This window comes from Nesoenas mayeri (assembly GCF_963082525.1).
Source record: "Nesoenas mayeri genome assembly, chromosome: 11".
NCBI classification, from domain to species: Eukaryota; Metazoa; Chordata; class Aves; order Columbiformes; family Columbidae; genus Nesoenas; species Nesoenas mayeri.
In genome coordinates, this window is record NC_137563.1 from 18090663 (window position 1) to 18111670 (window position 21008).

Genomic DNA, 21008 nt, shown 5'->3' on the forward strand with positions numbered 1-21008 from the left:
TTGCCTTATGGTGGCTTTTCAGCAAATACTAATTCTGTTAAATTTGTTGGTGTTCAATTAGATTTTATATTCAGAGCACTGTAATTTTTGACCTCTCTTCAAGCTGTGCTTATACTATTGGCTAACCCGACAGTTCTGCTCATTTTAACTGAGCTGATGTTAATTTTTTGACATTATCTTGCTAATTCAATGCCAGGTGTATTTGTTGCATTTCTTTGTCTTCTGGCTATTCCGACCAATTCAATTTGCCTTCTCCTGTAGTCTCTTGCTTTAGATTCACATATTTTATTAGTGCCTTTCTCATTGCAAGGTCAAATAGTACTCCATTGAGAAGTCAAAATGTGTGGATTGGCTCTTGTCACAAACGATTAAACCACCACTTATGTTCTTGGAAGTACTCAATTTTTGATCCGTTTCATTTCTCTTAATACCCGCTTTTAAGAAAAACTTTGACAAATGATAGCAATATGTGGAAGATACTTTAGCACAGTCTTTGGAAAATAATTTTCTTAAAGATCAGTGTGCATTCTTGTTCAGACCAGACTTAAAATAATAGTGTTATGAAATGTCAAAGCTGGTAAAACTATTAAAAAGAAAAGGTATTTTGGCTAATGGCCCGTGTATGTGGCTTAACATTTAAGCAAAGATTGCATGTCTGACTTCAGTGATGAGAAAAATTCAGCTAAAGCGTTTATCTGTAGCATCCTGCTGAATTAAGTTTTCATTGTCTGGCCGTGGCTGTGGGAAGGGCTCAGCGCAGCACATCTCTGGAATTTTCCAGCTCTGTCTGGGATGCTGCATGCAGCCATGAGCCCTCTTTCCCAGGGCATGATGGCTCCTGGGCTCAAGTGATGTTTTGTGTTAAAGCTGAGTTAGTTTTCTGAGCTAAACAATTCTGTGGCAACCTGCATAGTGAAGAGCAGTTTCAGTGTGAATTGGGAAACTCTGTGTTTGACAAGCCAGGGAAATGGCAGGATTGAAAAATCAAGATTCCTTTCAGACAGAACCATCAACGTTCATCCCTAAAAACACACAATTCAGAATGACTCTTTTTTAATATATATGTTTATTTATAATTAAATACTGAATGCTCTGATAAAGTCTGTGCCACAGGTCAGTCAAAATATTCCAGCTTCCTGCCACATTACTTCACATTCTAAGTGCTGGTGATGTATTTACTTGTCTGTGATTTGGTTCAAAGGACACACAGGACCAAGAGAGATGGATTCTCCACATTAGCAAAAGGAGAGAACAAACTACATCTTGGCTCAGCAGTATGGATGCATGCAGCATAATTGACAGTCCCTACAAGCTAAACAGGTTGTGGGGTGCTGCGTTAACCCGCCATATCTTTGAAAGTGATATGCCCAAGAAAGAGGTGTTAGGATTCATTATGTGTTTATTTTGGTACTCAAATTGCAGCTGTACAAAAGTTTGTCCAAGTCCCCTGATGCTGGGAACCATCCATTTGCTTCTGTATGGAGTATTACCCTGGTCAGCAGGCTTAAAGTGGGCTCTCTTCTCGCAGGAAATTCAGTCTGCAACAGTCTGTATGACCAGATTTTTGTAAGGAGAACACCATGCATGCATTCCATCTGCTTTCTCGTCATATCACAATTCAGTAAGATTTTCTGATAACCTTTGTTGTAGATCCATGACTGTTTGGTGCTGCAGGGAGGGGATTTGAAGCTGACAGCCACAGTCGGAGGCGCCTGTTAGTAGCAGGCCTGGAGTTCCATCAGGAAATACAGTGCTATTTCACATCTTTCTTCATGCAGTTGCAACTAGAGAGTCAACATTATGTATTCAAGAGCAAAACCAATGGCATTTGCAGCAGGGTGTAACTTTATTTTTATGGTCCCAAGCATTCCTTTCGTTGCAGTTTTGGCTAAATATATTCATGATACCTTGAGAAAGGGGTATGGGGGTGGGGGGTGCGGCGGAGCTGTAAATTGCTTTTTTGTTGTTTCTAGTTTACATAAATGTGTGTATTCTGTAGAGATCAAAAGTGAACTGGAAAGAGGGTTTGTAAGAGGTTGTGGGGTTTTTTTTAATCCAAATGACATTCTTCAAATACAAAAGCTGGGAGAAAAAGAAGATAAATTTGAAGTTTGTTATCTCAAACTTTGGTTTTGTTCAAATCTCTTATTTTCACAAGCGATCTTATTTTTACCAATATGGCTAATAAGCCAGTGAAGTATGTGCTGACAAAAGTAATGTTAGGTATTTAAATAAAATATCTTCTCCTAGTTGGTCACACAGACACTCTGTGGTTATTTCATTAATTTTCCTGAGAGATTCCAGGACACCTGTCGAGAGCAGTTCTTTTTTTATACTATTATTTGAAAATATGTGTGGATTTTCTTTTAATGAGTGAAAGAAAAGGGTGGGAAGAAAATGGCAAATCTCGGTGTGTGAAACTGTTCAAGTCTTGTCAAATCTGAGTACTTGAGAAACTTTAAATGATGTCATTTGTTTAGACAAGATGTTGAGAGTTTGGTCAGGGAAGACACAGGCTTGTAGTTGTATAAAACAGAGCCGGAACGCCGGGAGAGATGGCAACAGGGTGCAGGTCTCAGATACGGTTTATAGAATTAACTGTAATTTTTAATATGTAAAGAAAGTTATTTCTAATATTGAGGTAACTCTGGGGAAATTTTTAAAGTCCAGTTAATTTCTCAGATTCTTCATGTTTACACACAACCAACCATTACTTGGTGGCAGTTTAGTGTTTTCTGTATTTGTTACCTTTTAAATAGCAAAAACATGGGAAGTGCAAAACATCTATTTGCAGTGGAAAAAGAAAGAAAATGTTCTTAATTTTATCAATTAAAGAGAAGTACTGATCCTCAAATGTTAAAAACTTGAGTATTTTGTGTTGATACTTGAAGTGCATTTTCGTTATTAAAAATGTTTTATGAGATGATTTGGAGAAATCCAGAAGTCAAGTCTTTCTCTATTAATCCCCTAAAAGTGAAGGTTGTGCAGGTAGGCAAATGCTTCAGCAGTAACACTGTGGAGGAGAAAAATATCAGAAGAAAAAGTAAAGCCCAAAGGGTTTTTGCCATTTTTCATCGGTGATGGTGTGCCCTGCCGTATGCCACATGCCACAGGCTTAAGTTATCCTGTTACGATGAAGTGTGTGGAGGTGATATGTATATCTGTACATAGCAGTGAACAAATATGTTTTAGGAGGGTTATATAGAAAGATTGAGGCTTAAGAAGCAGGAGCACACACAGGCTAATAAAGTGAAGGACGGGACTGCAGAGCACATTGTACTTTGTGCAATTGTGTAACTTCATGTGTGTATACAAACACACAGAGCGTTCGGGATCTATGGTGAGGTGAGTACAGGATATTGCTGGGAAAATTAGATTGAAGTACTTTAAAAAAAAAGGAAGTCTAAACTTCATTATTCTTGTATTCAAAACCTTGTAATAGTCGTATAATGTATACATAAAACCACTTAAACTCTGCTACTATATTTCATCAACATTCGTCCTCTTAGCACTCCCCCTGCTTATCTCCTGCCAACAAGATGCTGTAAGGAAATACTTTCTGCATTTCTTTCCCTTCAGTCAACCTATGATAATGATGGTCTTGAAACCGTTCTGCAGTGGCAACTTACAGTACTTCAGTAGATTGTGGCTTTTGTCAGATAAATTGCATTGGTAAAATTTTCTTGATCCCTAAAACCTTCATTTTATTTTCCCATTAGAAATATGTATATTCTCTAACTTCCATTCTTCCCCTTTAATCTGTAAAGCACAGCACACTATGTGATTTCTTTGTTGATTTTAGAGATAATTTTTAGCTTGTCAAAGACCCTCTATCTCAATGACTTTGAAACAAAGATTTTTTTAAAATAGATGATAAAAGTGCAGCTGCCAGATGAACAGACATAAGAAACTGGAAGACGAGGATCTCACAGATGGTTCTAATAAAACTCAGCAAACAGCAAAGGAGTGTGGGGGTGGCTGGGGGAGTGCATTGAAATTCAAGGCGTAATCCCAGTGCAAGTTTTGGGTTTAGTTTGTGAAAGAAAGTTGCACAAACAGCCATTTGAGGGTTTGGGGTTGGGTGTGGCTTTTATTGTCGCTTTCAATTTTTACTGTTGCTATAGTACTGCTGATTTTTCCTTCTTCCTGTATCTATGTCCATATTGTTACCTGAGGCTTCTGTTGCTGTGCCAAGAGCCCTCCTCTGCAAAGCCACATTTAGATGTTCCCAAGATTTTTGTGAATGTGGAATACCATTAAAACCTAGACTTTCAGTAACTCTTGAGAGAGGAATTTTTTCTTATTACAATAAAGAACAGTAAAAATGATGCTTTATTGACAGGTGCTTCTTCTGTTCCTGTCTTCTATCCCATAGCCTCCTTCACAGTACTGTACAGCTTTTTGTGAAATTTAGTAAGTTTCTTTTGGCTAAGCTTGAAAATCTCTTCCAAGATGCAATAAACCACATTTCTTTAATCTAGAAGAAGTTTGTGCTGCATGGTTCATTCATAAGGATGGGTGACTAGTAGTAACTTCTGTCTTCTTTCTTCTGACTTTCTCCTTTTATTAAATAATATTATGTCTGTAATATTAAGCCAAAAATTAATGAGTAAAAATTGCAGTAGGAAAGATGCAGCAGAGAGCCTGGATAGTCCCTGGAGGTCTCAGAATTGGATCACTAATTCTTATTGATGTGACTGGAGTTCTTTGGTGGGAGAATGTAGTTGTTTTTTGGTTGTAACCATTTCAGTTCAGATGTGCTGTGTTAAATATATCGGGTTATCATTTTGGGAGCTCATGAGAAGGTATTTTATTTGGCAAGAGAAAATATGTTCCTAATGCATATACCCAAGTTGATGCCACTTTCAGGGACAATTGGCAGTTTTGTGTTCTAGAAAGCCAGTTGGATTATAGTGAATTGTTTCCAGCTTTTTAGGATGGCTACTTCAGCTATAAGATGTATTTCCTGTTTGTATTTAGGGTCAGCTGGATGTGGTTACAGAATGGTAAGTAGATAAATACTCAGTTTGGTTTTAACCTGTGCCTGGATGATGAGACTACAAAAAAGATAGCTGATGGTTCTGCTGGGCAGAGAACCTTATTTTCACCTCATTTCCAGAATGAAAGCAATTAATGCCTTTCCCCCCCTGCCCCCCCTGCTTGTTAATCTTTCCTTTCTGCAGTGACAGGCATAGTGTTCTGAGAGCACGCAGACTGTCAACCTACATGGTAGCCCTTTGGGATGTGTCTTCATCTCGCAGTGTCAAAAGCTTTTCAAATCAGTAGCTCAGGAGTAGCAAATCCTGCAAATGCATGAGTAACAGGTACTTGTTTTTAAGAGTCCTTCAGCATGAGCAAGTCATTAAGTACTTCCTTTCTCTCTGTGAGTCTGTTCTATTTTAAATAGTATATTCGTGCTATATTTAATGTTTTTAAAAGTAAAAGAGTTTTTACTTTTAAACTCCCTTTTCCTGAGTCTTTTCTGTATATCTATGAAGTTACATTAAAAACATAAGTGTATCTGGAAAGGAAGGCACGTTCCTTGTACTGATGCATTCCTTTTTTAAGAGTGGATGTAGTCTGTATGCAGCATTTCTTCAAGGAGACAACTTTGAGGACCTTGTTAGTCTCTGTATTACCTGATGGATGGTTGGGCAATGGCGCTTTCAAAGCCCACATGTGCAGTCACAGCTGACAGCGACATCCCCTTGCACTTCAGGGGAGCTCCAGGAACTGTGCTCTTCAGACCAGTATTTTCTGTGCAGTGATTCTTGCAGCCTCCTTGGCAAAGCTGTTGCACATCCACTGTGTGCAGGAGGCCTGTGAGATTGCAGTGAAGGAAATCCCATGGTTTAATTGAATGCTGTTGTTGTTGATATTGACCCTGTAATACTGTGTGATGCTTTGCCCATTTGCCGATACAGTCAGTTTGGAAGTAATCTGTTTCCCCTCTCTTTACTGTATCATACAAAAAAGAGAACCTAATGTGCATATTTATAAATTTGTGTTTTTACAGGTTTTTGTGTCCAAGATATCAACATGCTGATACATTAAATAGCATAAGTGTTGCCAGAATTCTACTAGCTTGGCAAATCTCATAGCCATCTGAAAGCAAAAAGTAGTTCCTAGGATAAAAATCAGGCAATGTACAGAATGCTAAAGCATCACCAGTCATTCACAGCCCATGGAGAGCTCACTTGCAGTCAACATTCACAGGAAAAATATTTCCCAAATCAGGGCTTTCTTTCCTTGTAGATTTGCTTTGGTTGTTGATTCCTTACGCAGTCAGCAATGACAACGTGTATGGTGGCTTTTGAAATGTGGACTTCTGTTACTAATCTTGTAATGAGGTGCCCTTTTATTCCTGGGCTGTCACTCTTGATTGACAGGACAGATCGCTCCCAGCGTTAGCAATTGCTAGAAAGTAAGGGATGTTTTGCAGAAAAGGCTTGTGATTCATTTGTTTAGCATTCCTCCCTCTTTGTTTGGTGAGCACAGCTTGTGTGGGACTGAGTCACATGGCAGCTCTTTTCATACTGAGTTTCTACTGCCTGCAGCCTCTGTGGAAAGCCAAGGGGAAAAAAAATATGAAGAGGGGGATTTATCTGCATCTTCATTTACTCTATCCATGTTAATTGTCTATTAAATATAGAGTAGCAGCTAAAAGGAAAGATTTCATGTCATCTTTATCAATTAACTTCAACTGTTGTAAATTAATCTATAGTACTGAGCATTGAAACATAAGTAAATATTGAGTGGCCGAAGTTTGATCCTTTATCTTTTTGAGCAGCAAATTGCTTTTTTTTTTCTTTAGGTCGGTATGCTGCTTTTGAGTACAATAACAACTGTACATATGATCTCCATACCACTCATTGACTTAGCTGTCTTTTAATATGCAATATGCTTACATTGGAGATAAAATTTTTTCTGTGGCACCTATAAAATATAATGTAACAGCAACTCTAAAAAACACCTAAATGTGCCTCAGAAGCCACCAAACACCTGGTTTGTATAGAGCCGGGGTAGTGAATGGGTGTCATCTCCAGCAGTGCCAGAGCTGTTGGAGTGCACTTGGCAAGCAAACACCTTCACTACTGCTGTGCAAAGTCTGCAGGATTTTAGGACAGCTTCTTTAAGTAGAGCATGTTGCCTAAATCCACAGAGTTCCCAGGCCCTCGCTCTTCTAGAGAGAAAAGAAATGTTCTAGAAGGGGTTAAAATTTTACACAGACACATCACCTATTGAGAGGCTTTAAATATATGCTCGCTGCAGCTGTTCCATGCCAGGAAGTGTTTGCTGATTTCTCTGTTCTTCGGGGCTATTTTTTCTTAATTAAAATAACTCTATGATATGCAAAAAAATTTGCTGCTGAATGAGGTTATCAGACAACTAAGGACTGTGGTATTCTCTCAGCACTCTTTCTGGAGGCTTCACAGCATTCTGTTCTGCTTTTGCTTCTTCCTGAACATCATATTTCTGGCTAATCCCATCTGCAAAAGTGAGTTGGTTAGTAACTCTCGGGCAGGTTGGGGGAAAACATTAAATCTTCACCATTCAGAGTACACTCTTGACTTTATCTCCATTTAGATGATGAGCCACAAATTGAAGACTAAATTAGTGGCTATTCTTTTATCTGTCTTCAGTAGGAAGGTATTCACCCTTCTCATTAATTACATTTTTAAGCACATTTAAGCATCTGTTATGAAGCCTCTTATTCATCTCGCCTGCTGCTGCTCATCTGCAAAGCGATTTCAGTATCTTCTCTTCAAATGTCCTCAAAAAATATTTTGTGATAATCGTTGTCAAGGCATTTTGCTTCTGCTGCTCAGCAGCTGATGGTTTGGCTTGTCATGCTCGTCGGTGCTGTCTTGCCATTGTACAGTCTGTGTGTGCTCACCAGGCTCTGAGTACTTCTCACAGTAGTTACAAAGCGCTTTGTTTCATGTTACCTGTGCCTTTCATAACACAAATAATTTCTTTGGGCACTTGTGTTTACTGTCTTTCCACCGACTTTGTCATCTATTAATCCAAGTGTGTCCATAACTGAAGTCATGGTAGCAGGTAAACAAAACAAAACCCCAAAATAACTAAACAGCACTGTCTCCCTGAGCAACTCAAAAGGCCTCAGGGAACATTAGAGGCACAGCCTGGACACTGTCAGAAAACCAGCAAATCTTCCTCTGGGGCTCTGGTAGGAGATGAACATGCCTATAAATGTCTCTGACTGCTCACTTGTGCTGGATGAAGGTGAAGGTTATTTATCTGAGCAACCTGGAGTGAAGGTCTAACCACCATGAACTGCTTACATGCAAACAGAAGTGATGCAAACCTGTGTGCTTTTTGTTCTGTTAAAACATGTAGTGTATGTAGGTAGTTTTATTTTTCTTCCTGGCTCATTCCTTATAGTTTATTCAGAAATAGCAATTAAAAATAAGAAAATTGCTAAGACTGCCTGTTCCTTTTACTAGAAAAAGTTCTCAATTATACCAGCTAGCTTCTACAGGCCATTCTTCAGCATGTGGGCCCCAACCCGTGCTTTTATCGCAAAGCTAGTGTGTGTCTAGCAGATAAAATTGGAAGGAGACTGCAGCAGTATGCTTCTGGGGTTCAGAAAAGAAACTTGAATGCTAAGGAGGGGGAAAAGAGACCACCATGCCAGCTATGCAACCAGAATTCTGAAAACAGTTCAGGTGTCCTTCTGTGTGGCTCTCGTAGCATTTGAGAGATCAGGAGGTCACTAAAGAAGGAAAGTGAACAATAAATCACATTTGAAATTCTTTGAAATAACATCATTGTCTCTCTTTTACAGAAAATGTTGCTGTCCTGACCATGAAGAGAAGGAGGTGAAGAGAATTTACCTAGAGAAGTAGGAAGTTCTGAAATTTTCAGCAGGTTTTATTGCCAGTAGCTGCAGAAGGTTTTGCAAAGGCAACTGTTGGCGTTAAAATGGATGGAATGCCTCAAACTTAAGCGGTAACTAAGTTTTCTGACATATTTTTATTTCTCTAATACAGTATCATAAGATAATTTATATGGATTATAGAGGGTATAGTTTTACTGCTACTAGAAGTTAAGTAGAGTAATCTTACAAGAGCCAAATGATGGATCAATCTGTAATTTTGAGAGCTTTGTTTATTAGCAAGAAGTTGGAATTTTAGTATCTGATGGTTTACTTGGTAGTTGAAATTTCTTCTTGAGGTTTTGTCCTATCTCTTTGTTATGGAAAAAACAAATTAGATTTGCTATTACTCTGTTAGGAAGTGGTTTCCTTCCAAATGCCTGGCAAAACTGCAATTCAGAACAAGTTGTAGAAGCATCTCTGTATCTGTTTTTACTTACATGTTAAGTAATTTGTGTCACTTCTGAAACATACAAAGGACACAGGTAGCACATTATGGAGGTGGTTCATTTATGCTAATTATCGACATTTTCTCAAAAATATTTTTTCTTTTTCCATTTTCTCCTTTGCTCTTCTTACTTGCTTATATTGTTCTCTGCCCTTCATCCATTCATAACTGGATATGGAACATGTAAAATACTTTCATACTTGAGACCTGTACTTATTGTCTTGGCCAGGTCCATGTGCCAGTCAGGAATACAAAAATGCGCTACTTTTTAAAGTTAAAGTGGTTCTGTCCCTTTGTAAAAGTGGATGAGGTGTAACCAACAACTAAAACCAGCAGGTTTAAGAAGGAGCTGGGGGAAGGTGGTGGAAATTACCACACCTTTGGTATTCCAAGATGATGTCGTGATGTCTTTTGAGAGAACAAGGTAAAAGCTCTTTGTACTCTTCTCAAAGCCTTGCTGAACCTGTGTACACTAGAAAGTTCCTTAGTTTGGTTACACTGATGGTAAGTAATAATGTCAGTGCATAAATCAAATATGACATATCTCCATGTGTCTTCCATTTGGCGTGAACAAAAAAGGAAATGTGTATGTGTTGTGTTCTTGTTTGCTACAATTTCAAAAATGTTAAGAATTCAGATTTTTCAGATACTTATAATGGTTCCTTCTTATACTACCGTCTGTTCTTGAGAGGGAACAGGTCTGACAGTATTTTCATGTGATTTTGGGTAGAAAAATTAGTGCTGCATTTCTGAATCTTACAAGTACAGCCATTCTGCTTTACCAGTCCATGTAAGGTATTTATTCCACCCATGTGTTAAAACATGACTGGGAGAACTGTTTGAACATTTTGAATGCATTCACTTATATGTACAGATCTCTAATTCTAACATGTCTAACAAGAACAAGAGGAAAAGACAGTTCAAGTTCTGTCTTTATTTTGCAAAAGTGGTGGAGCTGGGGCACTTTAATGTGCTTTCAGGTTTCTGTAAGATACTTTAGATTCCAGAAACATTAATGGTACAAGTTAAAAAGCAATACTGCTCACAAGCTTTTATTCTCACTAAGGAAAATGTACCACCTTGGTGTGTCTTTATTCAGCAGGTTAGGAGAAGATACAAATAGTTCACACCCATCATGGTTTTAGAGGAAAAACTCCTAGAAAAGTGAAAGGTGATGTTTTGTTTGTTACCTTGCACACAGTTGGCTGGCAGAGCAACTTCATGCATCCAGCCTTTGTCAAAACAGCAGTAACTGTGAATCAGCCAGGGATAATGGCTTCAGCTGAGGAAATAGGCTCCCATAATTGTTGCTGTATTGAAATGACTATTATTTAGCTGATAAAAGTGACAATCAGTGGCCCTGTAACAGGAATAACAATGCGATGTGACAGGTTTCTCTGCTGGGGCACAGGAAGATCTTAATAGGCTGAACATGGAGAGGTTTGTGCAGTTGCAGAAGTGCTGGGTGAGCGGAGCGGGAGGAGGCCTGGGAAGAAGCTGGGGCTGCTGTGGGCAGGTCTCCTTCTGCCAGAGATGCTCTGGAGTGGCCCAGGTGGGAACCGGGGAGGTGCCCTGCGAGCAGATTGTGTCTGTCTCTGGGAACAGCTGGAGGATGTTGCATGGGAGGTGCTCTTGGCTCAGGGATTTCAAATGGGAGGGTTTTCTCGCAGCTTGAGAACACATTTTTTCCGCTTGACTCACTGACTGAAATCTAAATGAGTGATAAAATTTCTAAAAGTAATATTAAATTGGTTAGAATAATAAAAAGTGCATTTGTCATCAGGAAGGAAGAGCAAAATAAGGGGAAAGATTCGATGCCGAGGAAGTCACCGCCTCCTCGGTAACAATGGAAGGCCGTAGGCAGCTGAACACACCTCTGTTCACCAGCCTGCCTTGTTCTCCAGCCGCACAGTCATGAACCATCAGAGGGAATTTTTCTGAAACTCTTACCAGGCTCCTCTCGCACTTGCAGTACCCATGCACATTTCTGTAGGGACGCTTTTCACTGAAAAGACCTTACCCTACACACATGTTTGCATAGGTTAACTTGTATAGAATGCAAGAATTGTGCAAGAATGCACAATATATGTGTGTGTGGAAGGATACTGCCCACTAATTCCTGCAGAACCTCTTTTCTTCCAGGAACAACACCAGCCTTTGTTTCTTCTCTTTGGCTTGGCACTAGAGCAAGGAAGGAACATAAAATACTGGCACTGAAGCAGTCTGGTGTGATTGATGTACCCTGTAGATAAAGCTTGGTACCTGCAGAAGACAGGGAGGGGCTATTTGCTTTAATGCATTTTTAAGATAATAGCCATAAAAATATTCTTTTAATGATTTTACATTTCTATATGGCATTTCCTTTGTGCATTCTTGAACAGTTTGCCAAACTTCAACTGCTGTATCAACTACTTGGTACTTACAGTTTGAAAATGCAGTGGGAGCAGAGGCCCTGTGGTCTGTGTTCTGTTTGGCCAGAACATGTGGCTGCCTCCCCCATCAGGGTTGCAGGAGTTGCAGAATTATGTCGCTAAACCAGGGAAGAGATAGGGTAATATATTTAACTTCAATTACATATGAACAAAAGAAAGATTCGAAACCCAAGATTTTTGGCTTCATCTCAAAAGTAGCTCAAGATAGTACATTCAGGATGTGCTCAAGTTGGGGGTGCAGGTTTAAGAAGAAAAGACTTTGTTCTTCCATTGAGACCTGGCTTGGTCTTTTTTCAGGTCCAGCCACGCTTTTTCAGCTGAGGTTTAAGTGACTGAAGATGGAAAACAAAAATGGAAACATTGACAAACTAAGCAACAATAACATAAAAATATTTATTAAATGTCCCTATGTGCTGTTCTTTCCAAAGGGCAAGTTTGATTTTTCACTAGCTTGCATTAGTCTCTGGTTTTAGTTATGTTTATCTATTAAATCGGTCCCATCACATGTACGTTAAAAATATTGTCTTTGTCTGTTCATCTGATAAAAGGAGACTGATGCTTGTGTTGGTTAAATTCATGTTGATGTGATGGCTGTCCCTGGAAACTTCAAATAACCAGGACAGGCAAAATGGAAAAATCATCTCATAAATGTGTAAAGCTCCGAACTGGTGCTGCTTTTCATTTTGAACAGGCTCCTGTAGTTTTCATCAAAACAGCTCTGCTGCTGGGTATCGGATCTTTTAGCTTTTTGTGACTGGAGGGTAGGTTGCTGTTTGTGGGAGCAGTGAATTTCCACTGACAGGTAGATAAGAGGCCTTGTCTATGGGAAGGTCTCCAGATTTCATTTGTTCAGTATTTGTAACAAATTCACCATCCCTTAATTTCCATCACATGAAACTAGTGTCTTTTACTTTGTAATTTCACTTATCAGCTGCTCATTTAGTGATAATTAGATTGTGTTTTTCATGCTGGGTTCTTTCATCCTTCTCTAGCCTGTTGTTATGTGATGTGGTCTTGGCAAGAAACACATTCCCTTTTTTTTGGGGGGGGGGAGGAAACACACCGCCACCCAAACAACACATCTCAGATCCTGCTAATTAAGAGAATGATCAGCTTCTAGGGTTGAAAAAGATAATCAACACACTTGAACCTGCTGCAAGCAAAAATCATTTTGTATGAATAAGAAAAACTTCCTTATTGAGTTGGAAGAGATTGTGCATGTAGTGGCCATAAAAAGATTTTTGTTTTCTAAGTGTTGTTCAGATACTCAAGAGTTACAGGCTACAGTATTGGTGCTATTTTTTTGCTACAACCTGTAAATCAAAGTGGGTACATTAGCTCCATACTCTCCCTATTAGGAAATGGCATATAGGCGATTATGTAAATATCATACTTCTGGTCTGTCGGTTAATATTAAGAGCACAGAGAATGAGAGAACAGAAAGCACCCACATCTAAAAATATACCTGAGAAACAGAAGGATAGCAGCCTGCACGCTACGCTAGGAGAGGATGGCCTCACTTCTTACAGCGGAACCGCTTCCTTCCTGCTGTCACAGGGGTACGTACTGGGAACACTGGGAGCTGCTGGTGTGTCCCCCAGGCTGAGCAGAGCCCAGTTCCCCCGAACGCTGCAGCGTCCACCCCATACAGGGGGTTGCTTCAGCAACAGCTCTTCTCTTGCCTCTCAGCAGTGAATAATAGAAATATTTGGAGGCTTCTCCACTTCAAAAGGTTTCTTAGCATCTGTCCAGAATGCAACTTTTCCTTTCAAATGTGAATTTCCATAACTCCCTTTGGTATAACTCTCTGCAAATGCTTGCAGAAACAATTGCTGATGATGCATAGTCTGTCTTCCTTTGTTCTTGCGAAGCAGGATTTTTTTCAGCCCAATCATCACGATCTTAAATATGAACATTAGCATATATATTTTAAGGAAAAGTGCCTCAAAGGTGAATAGGTAGGGGGTTTAACAGACCTCAAAATAATTCCAAAAATACCTGGCTTGCTTTCTTTTTCAGCCACGTCTTATATGTCATTCTTTGAGTTAACCTGTTTCTTATTTGCATTTATTTTGATTCCATTCATTATTTTCTACTTCTGGCAATAAAAACTGTGTGTGTTCTCCAGAGGAAAAACTGCAGGTTACACTTCAACTTGCACTGTTGTGGTGACGCTTTGTGATTTACATTACACTGGCATTCTGAGGATATTTAACAAAATTCAGACTTTTCCTACCGAAGGCGACGTGCAAACATAATTGGCATTGTTTCTTTTTCAATGCTAGATAAGGCGTGAGGACAAATAAAATACAAAATGAAAAGAATCCTTAGTCTAAATTCTTTAGATTCTTGCCTCCCCACCCAGTTTTTTTAAGAACAATGTAAGTATGCTGCTGAGATGCGTGATGTTTTTCTTCTTTGTAGCCCTACACAAGATCTAACAATTATTGATTAGTTGTATTTCTTATTGCACTGTGTCATTACCAAAAACTTTTCAGGTATGTTGTTGTTGTTGTTACAAACATCTTTACCAGGTTAAAATATTTCTAATTTTCCAGAGTAGATTTCTGGAGCTAATAACCAGAAATGAAAGTCACAGGAGGGTGCACTTGATAAAAAGCAGTGACAAAATGTTCTCTCCTGGCCAGTGCAGCACTGACCAGCTGTATAACCACTCAGGGGACTGAGTCTATCTACAAGTCCATATTTTGAGGGAAAGGACTGCTGAAAATACCACTTGGGAGCACAACTTTCTCTTGTTTGCACCAACTTCCTCTTTCACATTTTATTTTTGCTGCAAATACAATTCAAGTACCCAACAGTTTAATATGTATTTCATTACAAGCAGAAGGCGGCATGCGTTAGCAATTTTGAGTTCCAAACATTTCAGATTTCTTGAGCACTATCTGCCATCCTCTTTTGTAATAGTTTCAGAGTCTAAGTATTGGCAGCTAAATCAGTATATTTGACTTTTGGCATAGTACTGTTTAGTTTCAACCTCCATATAAAGCTGACTTAGGAAGAAACACACACCCACAAATATAAAGATGGCATACTGTGAGGAATAAATGTGTGTTACTGTAGTAATGCTTATTGAAAGATTTTAGGGTTTTTATTACATCAGTATTGTGGCTTCAGTGTATATAAGTTTACAACTTTGACTGGCTGAATTCATGGGTATTAAAGGACATAAAATTAATTAAAATTTATCAGTTTGCCTTTTTAATGGAAAATACATTTATTCTGCAGTTAAAGAAAGATAGCACCAAGCTCACTGAAGGAAAAAATAATCCTTGCCTAACTGTATGTCTTTGTCACTGATTTTCAAGACTTTAGCTGAGAATAACCATTAAGCTTGATTTCAATCATGGATACAAAAATTAATCTTGAATATCTGAGTAGTAGTGACATACTTGAGTCTTGCATCAGTCAGTATTTGGTTAATTATCTAAGTATCACTGCAAAGAGAGCAGGCTCCAGCTGGCTGTAATTAGGGCTGAATTGTTCCTTGCCTTCCAGACAGTTTTTACATTCATGGGATCTGCAGCTTTCTGTTGTCCTCATTTCCTGTAACATAAAAGTACTTGTATCTCAAAGAATTAAAGGGGGGCAAATAGTGGGAGAGGCTGCACAGATAACTCACAGCAACATCTTTAGAGGTCTGACTGAGAAATATGCATTGCAAGTCTCAAAAAAAAAAAAACAAACCGAAAACCACCCACCAGGAGTCATAGTCAAAAAGTGTTATTTCAGTCGATTAGAAGAAAAGGTGGATCTTTAGAAAGCACAGTGGGTTCTATAAACTCTGAAGTCTGTGCTCTGTAAATCTTCATCTTAATGAGAGACCACCAGCCTGTGTAGGAAGAAACTTGGATAGGAAATCAGGAGCGCATGTGACATACAACAGTCAATGAAAATTCAGTAATTCAGTAGCTGTGGGATACAGCAGTAAAAGTGCGATATATCACATCTAATTTGTTGAAGTAAGTCTCCTTTTTTGTTTGTCCTTAGGCTGCTGAATTACTAGACTGCAGTACTGGCATTTGCTTTTATGGATGTCCTGGCTTCAGGAAACACTCAGCATCTTGTTTTCTCTCTTTAGTACGGGGGTTATCATGACCTGTGCTCTGTGCAGCCTCTTAGTCCGTGTGTCAACTCACCATCCAGACTAGCAAGTTTTCAAATTATTACTTTCTTAGGGGAAGAAATAGCCTTTTGTTTAATTTGCATGTAAAATTTCACGTTGGTATTTAAGTGGTGTCCAATGTGGAAGGTACATGCTAGGAACTGTGCAAAAAAAAAAAGACAACATGGTTGAGTCTTTCGAAGAGCATTTTCGAATAGATAATACCAGCCCATTGCCCACATGAAATACATCAGCTTGTATCTTGAAAGTAGGTAAAACAAGGTCATGTCTTTTGTGATTTACCTGAGCTACTCACAGTTCCCAAGGCAAACATTTGGCCATAGGGAATCTGTTGGACAAATGAATGATGCTAACGTGACCCTTGCTGCAGAGGTGGTGACAGACTGCTCTGGTAATTTTAGGTGACTGGAGTATTCTTTTGAAAGTAGGCTTGAGCAGAACAGAAAGTCTTTATGCAACGCAGAAAGTCGATGCAAGCCCGAGAGTTTCCAAACAGTATCTGTCTTGCCATGATGCCTACATCAAACTTCCTGCTGTTCACTTGCTGCAGTCTCTACTGACCACTGCTCTGGGGGTGCAGGGGGGAGCAGAGCTGTGGCCTCTGGGGCTGAAGGTTTGGTGCTCATTGCTTGCCTTTGAGAGCCCATTCAGCTTGCTGACCTGGCAGAAAATGACTCTTCCTCCCCATCTGCAGGTTGATTTGCTGCAGTTTGAACGCTGAGCTGGTGCAGAGGTGTCAAGAGAACAGCAGAGCCAGTGCAAGAGAATCGCTGAGGGGACATGAAGGTGAGCATCTTCACTTAATTTCAGTTTGCGAATGTCTTACAAACACAAGGGCCTAAAGCAAGTTAAAAAACCACACAGCTGATAAAGGTGTGCAAGTTAAATTCCTCCTTGATTAAATATTTTCATAGGTAGTGATACTTGCCTGTGTCTCTTACTGATTACCTTCCTATCCATCTGCATTTTCTTTTCAGATTTAGATCTGTTCAGACAGGCATCTCCAGCAGTGGCTGTGCAGATATCTCTGAGCTGCATTTAGAAAATGTTTTTACAATGTGGTCATATAAGTGTTGCTACTCAACTTTCTGCATGTGAGCAATTATTCTTCAAACACAGGTAATTAGTGCATAAGAGCACTTTCAGTGTTGTGAATCTGAAGCATAGAATATACGCACGAGAAAATACATTTTATTTAGTGTGCTGAAATAAACTCCTTCAATTTTCCTTTGTGCCCTGGATTACATTTTTAATAGAGAATTAATATACATTTTGCTACTTCAACAAGAACTTTACTGAACTGCTGCTGTGAAGGTTTATATTCTCCAAGCATAGCATGTAGAATCACAGGTTCTGGTTATTGACTGAAAGTAAGTCTCTTAATGCTCAGTATCTAGATAATTTCCTTGAAACTTTACTGTGATGACTTTGGAAAAACAGCTGAACAGATAAGTAACTGTTACCCAAATCAGTATGTCCTTAACTGTTTCAGCTCTAGCCATGAATCACACTGTAGTTTGCTGTTAGTTAAATCAGCCTAGTAACCAGCTGTCAGCAAAGGGAGCTGATGAACTGTCCTCCCGCAGTTCCCACAGGCCAGCCCTGTCCTTCCCGTGCGCCTGGCCTGGCACTTGGCCACAGGAAAGGGAGGCCGAGGGGACTCATTCAGTTCCTTCCCTTCCCACCTAAGTTCCCTTTCTTCAGTTTTGTTTTCCAGCGGGGGATTTTGCTGCGTGGTCCCATAAGCAAAATGCAGGCACAGCTGAGCAGTGGCTTGTAACATTAAACATTAAATTTACAAATACAGAACTACGACAGGTTTCACTTTGTTTATAGACCACATAGCCACAGCCTCCATTTAGCATGTTTATGTTTCAGTGGTTTACAATGGTATGTTTTCCAAGCACATTAAAAGAGAATTCAATTACCATGACAAAACATTAAAGGTACAACTTGCTACAAAATCCAGGAGCTCTTCAAAACTTCCTCAGCTCTACATTGCGGTTCACGAGGTGATTTATCCTACAGTGACCCTACATTCCCAACTGCCTCACCTCATGTGGAAGTTAAAGCGTACAAAGGTTTAGGTCGTGTTACAAAGGTTTATGTCACGTTCCAGCATGAGGAATAATGTTTCATAATTGTTTGGAGTTGAACATTGACTGCAATAATGGCTGACCCTCTTTCTGTACTGGTTTGCACAGCAGAAATGACTTTTGTGTTGAAACGTGATTGGAGTACACCAGAATGTTTAATGCATCATTTTAATGGTACTCTCAAAAAGTCTAGTATCTCGGTATGTTATTATCTCAGACTCTCCAGTTGTTGTTTCTTATTTAAATGTCCTATCTCACATGAGATTTAATGTAATTAGAACCAGCCTGTGGAAAAATCTTTTTCTATTATGTCCTAGCTATTGTTGCAGTCAAGATGGTAAAGCAAATCAAACAGGATATAATGAAAATGATAAAACCATTTGCAAGAGGCAGTTTTCCTGGGGGAGGTAGAAGGCAGCACCACTTCTCATTTTGCTTTGTTTCTAGACATGGGCTGTGTCTGAAATAACTCCACCTAGACTTGTCCGATACACCTGAAAGGAGACGTGGGTACATCTGACAGCAATCTGACTTGGCTGATACAAAAGAGAACCAACGGTACCATAGCTATCAGCCTCTTCTGCTAGTAATGTTGCTTTACCACCTTGTTCCACACTTGGTTTACTTGCCAACTAAGCTATGTGTAAGGGAGTTGGGTCTACATTAATAAGCATCTCCTTAGATGATTTTTTTTATTCCCCGAGCGATAGCTATGTACGGAGTGTAGTATCTGAGAAGATACTGCAGAGGTATTTATATCCAAAGCTATAGTGTAAGATGTGTGTCTCAGACAAGAAGCGATGTTCCTGGTATAAAAGGGGAGGTAAAAGTGCCTCAAAGGCAGAGAGTGGGTTATCTTGGGCTGACTTGGAGGCAGGATCACAGCAAAGCAGGAGCTCTAAGCTGGTCCCTCATGCAGTCTCTGCTTCTGTGATTTCTGAGGAGTTCAGATGTGTTTATATCTTTAAGCTTTTGTATTAGATTTATAATTTTATGTCAGAGCTGTTTCTGGAGTATCTTTCTCTTTTGTGCACAAGCCACTTGTGAACAGGCTTTTGTATTTTCAGCATGTATTACAGTAATCTATATTAATTCACAGTAGTGTTGATAAACTTTAAACCAGAGAGGCTTAATCAAGAGGCTGCATGCCATAGAATCCAGTTAGAAATGCAGTGCTTTCAAGGGGTGATGGCAGGGTTTTCAGTCTTGCTATTTTAGCTCTCAACAGCTGTGTATCGATGGATTGTATTCCCGTGTTGCACAAAGCCTTGCCATTGCAAGGCAGCCCTGCTTATCTGGTTTGTTCTTGACAATGGGGTTTGCAAAATGCAGAGAAGTAGAGCTAACTAAATCTCTCTTCATACAAATGTCAGGAGCGACAGATCAATCTCATTTTTCAAAAGCTAATGACATGAATTCAAATAATTGAAATTTAAATTCTCAAAATTCAAATTCAAGTAATTCAAATGATAAAAAAATCATTAGTTTAGTACCAACAAACTATTGAAAACTACACATGTAATTAAAACAAAAAATCTACCTGAAAAAATTCTTTAGTTAGTAAGTTTCTGTTTTGGGTGCTGTCTAGTCTATAGAGCACTTGTCCACAAATTTGTCTGTTCTGTTTCCTGGAGCCCTTTGGAACTGAGGAAAAAGTAATTTCTTCCTCTCCCCTTTCCCCCATTCTTTTTTTGTAAAGAGATTATTAAATGCTTACAGTACAAATGCTGTGTATGAATATTTAGAAGAACTTGTATAACATTTAGCAAAGCAGTGCTTCATGGCTGTCTCTTTCTGAATGCACATAATAAAGCACCCATAATTTCTTTGAAGCTGCATTTGCTCTTTGTTAATTAGATAGCAGATTAGTAGGAACCACAGGTTCCTCAGGGCTGTAGGGCTGTAGTTGTTGGTGATGACAGAACATGATCATTGCTGCGTTCCCTACTTTTCTGTTCAAACACTTGTGTTTAACATTTAATAAGAATACTTTTTTTTAATGCATCATTTACATTTAAGTTGCAGAAAATTGCTTGGTAGAAATCTGTTACCTGCGTTGGATACATACCTGTTTCCTTGCGTTTATACTTCGGTCCTGGAAGAAAGAGAGTTAAATGTCCTTTGCTTGAAATACTAAGGCTGTAGAACAATTGAGTGGCCCTGGAGCACACTCTGCAAACCACTTGCAAGATCCTTCTCTTAATGCAAATAGTGTTTAGTCTCCACTTCTTCCTCTGCATATTGTCTCTTAGTAATAGTCCATCCTGTGAATACCTAATAGTACGTATAATGCCTCAAAATGTAATGCAACCATTGCTAAAAAGCAAACCGAACTAGTAGCTGTTAATAGCAGTATTTATCCCCTTGACATCCTTAAAGGATTTTGATCAGATTAAGTACATGAGCAGTCTCAGGAGAGGAGAAAGAAAACAGACTTCAGAAAGAGGCAGAAGGGAGGGGGGATAGAGTTTGTTTCATTTATCAAAGCAGAAGATAATTTTAGAACTGGGTTTGGAAGTTCCTTGCTTACAACACAATTATGTATTATAAAAACTGCAATAAATTGCATGTGCTTGTGTCCACAAAGTTACTATATATTACTTGAAGATTTACTATGCTTATTTAAAAGCTCATTTGTATTTCCTGTACTGGACATTATTTATTGGTACTTTGTAGAAGATGTGTAGGTCTGCGTGACTTCAGGTATTTCAGTAAATAAGGCACAAAAATACTGCCTTCCAAAGTTCTACAGCAAACGGCTATCACTGCTTACATTCACCATGGGCTACATTTCTGCTTTGAACGTTTCAAATGGTGTGGTGGTGAAATGTTCCCCATGCTAGTGTTGGTACAGCAGACCCGCCGTGAAAGCAACACTGGGAATTGTTGCTGTTATCAAACCATTGCTGTGGGCAAAGCTGTATAACGTCACACGGAGCCAGCTATCACAGCTATGCAGAGCTGGCTGGCTGGGTTTTAGTGTCGC

At 39.2% G+C, this 21008-nt stretch overlaps 1 protein-coding gene across 2 annotated transcripts in view; it reads left to right on the forward strand.

The window, feature by feature from the left end:
* The window catches only part of PEAK1 (pseudopodium enriched atypical kinase 1), a 102857-nt gene that overhangs the window by 40876 nt on the left and 40973 nt on the right, over positions 1 to 21008 (forward strand). For both annotated transcript variants that reach the window (XM_080351031.1, XM_080351030.1), the window contains exons 2-3: positions 8810 to 8973; positions 16621 to 16712. The gene's annotated coding sequence lies outside the window, so the exon portion shown is untranslated. The remainder of the gene's footprint in view (positions 1 to 8809; positions 8974 to 16620; positions 16713 to 21008) is intronic.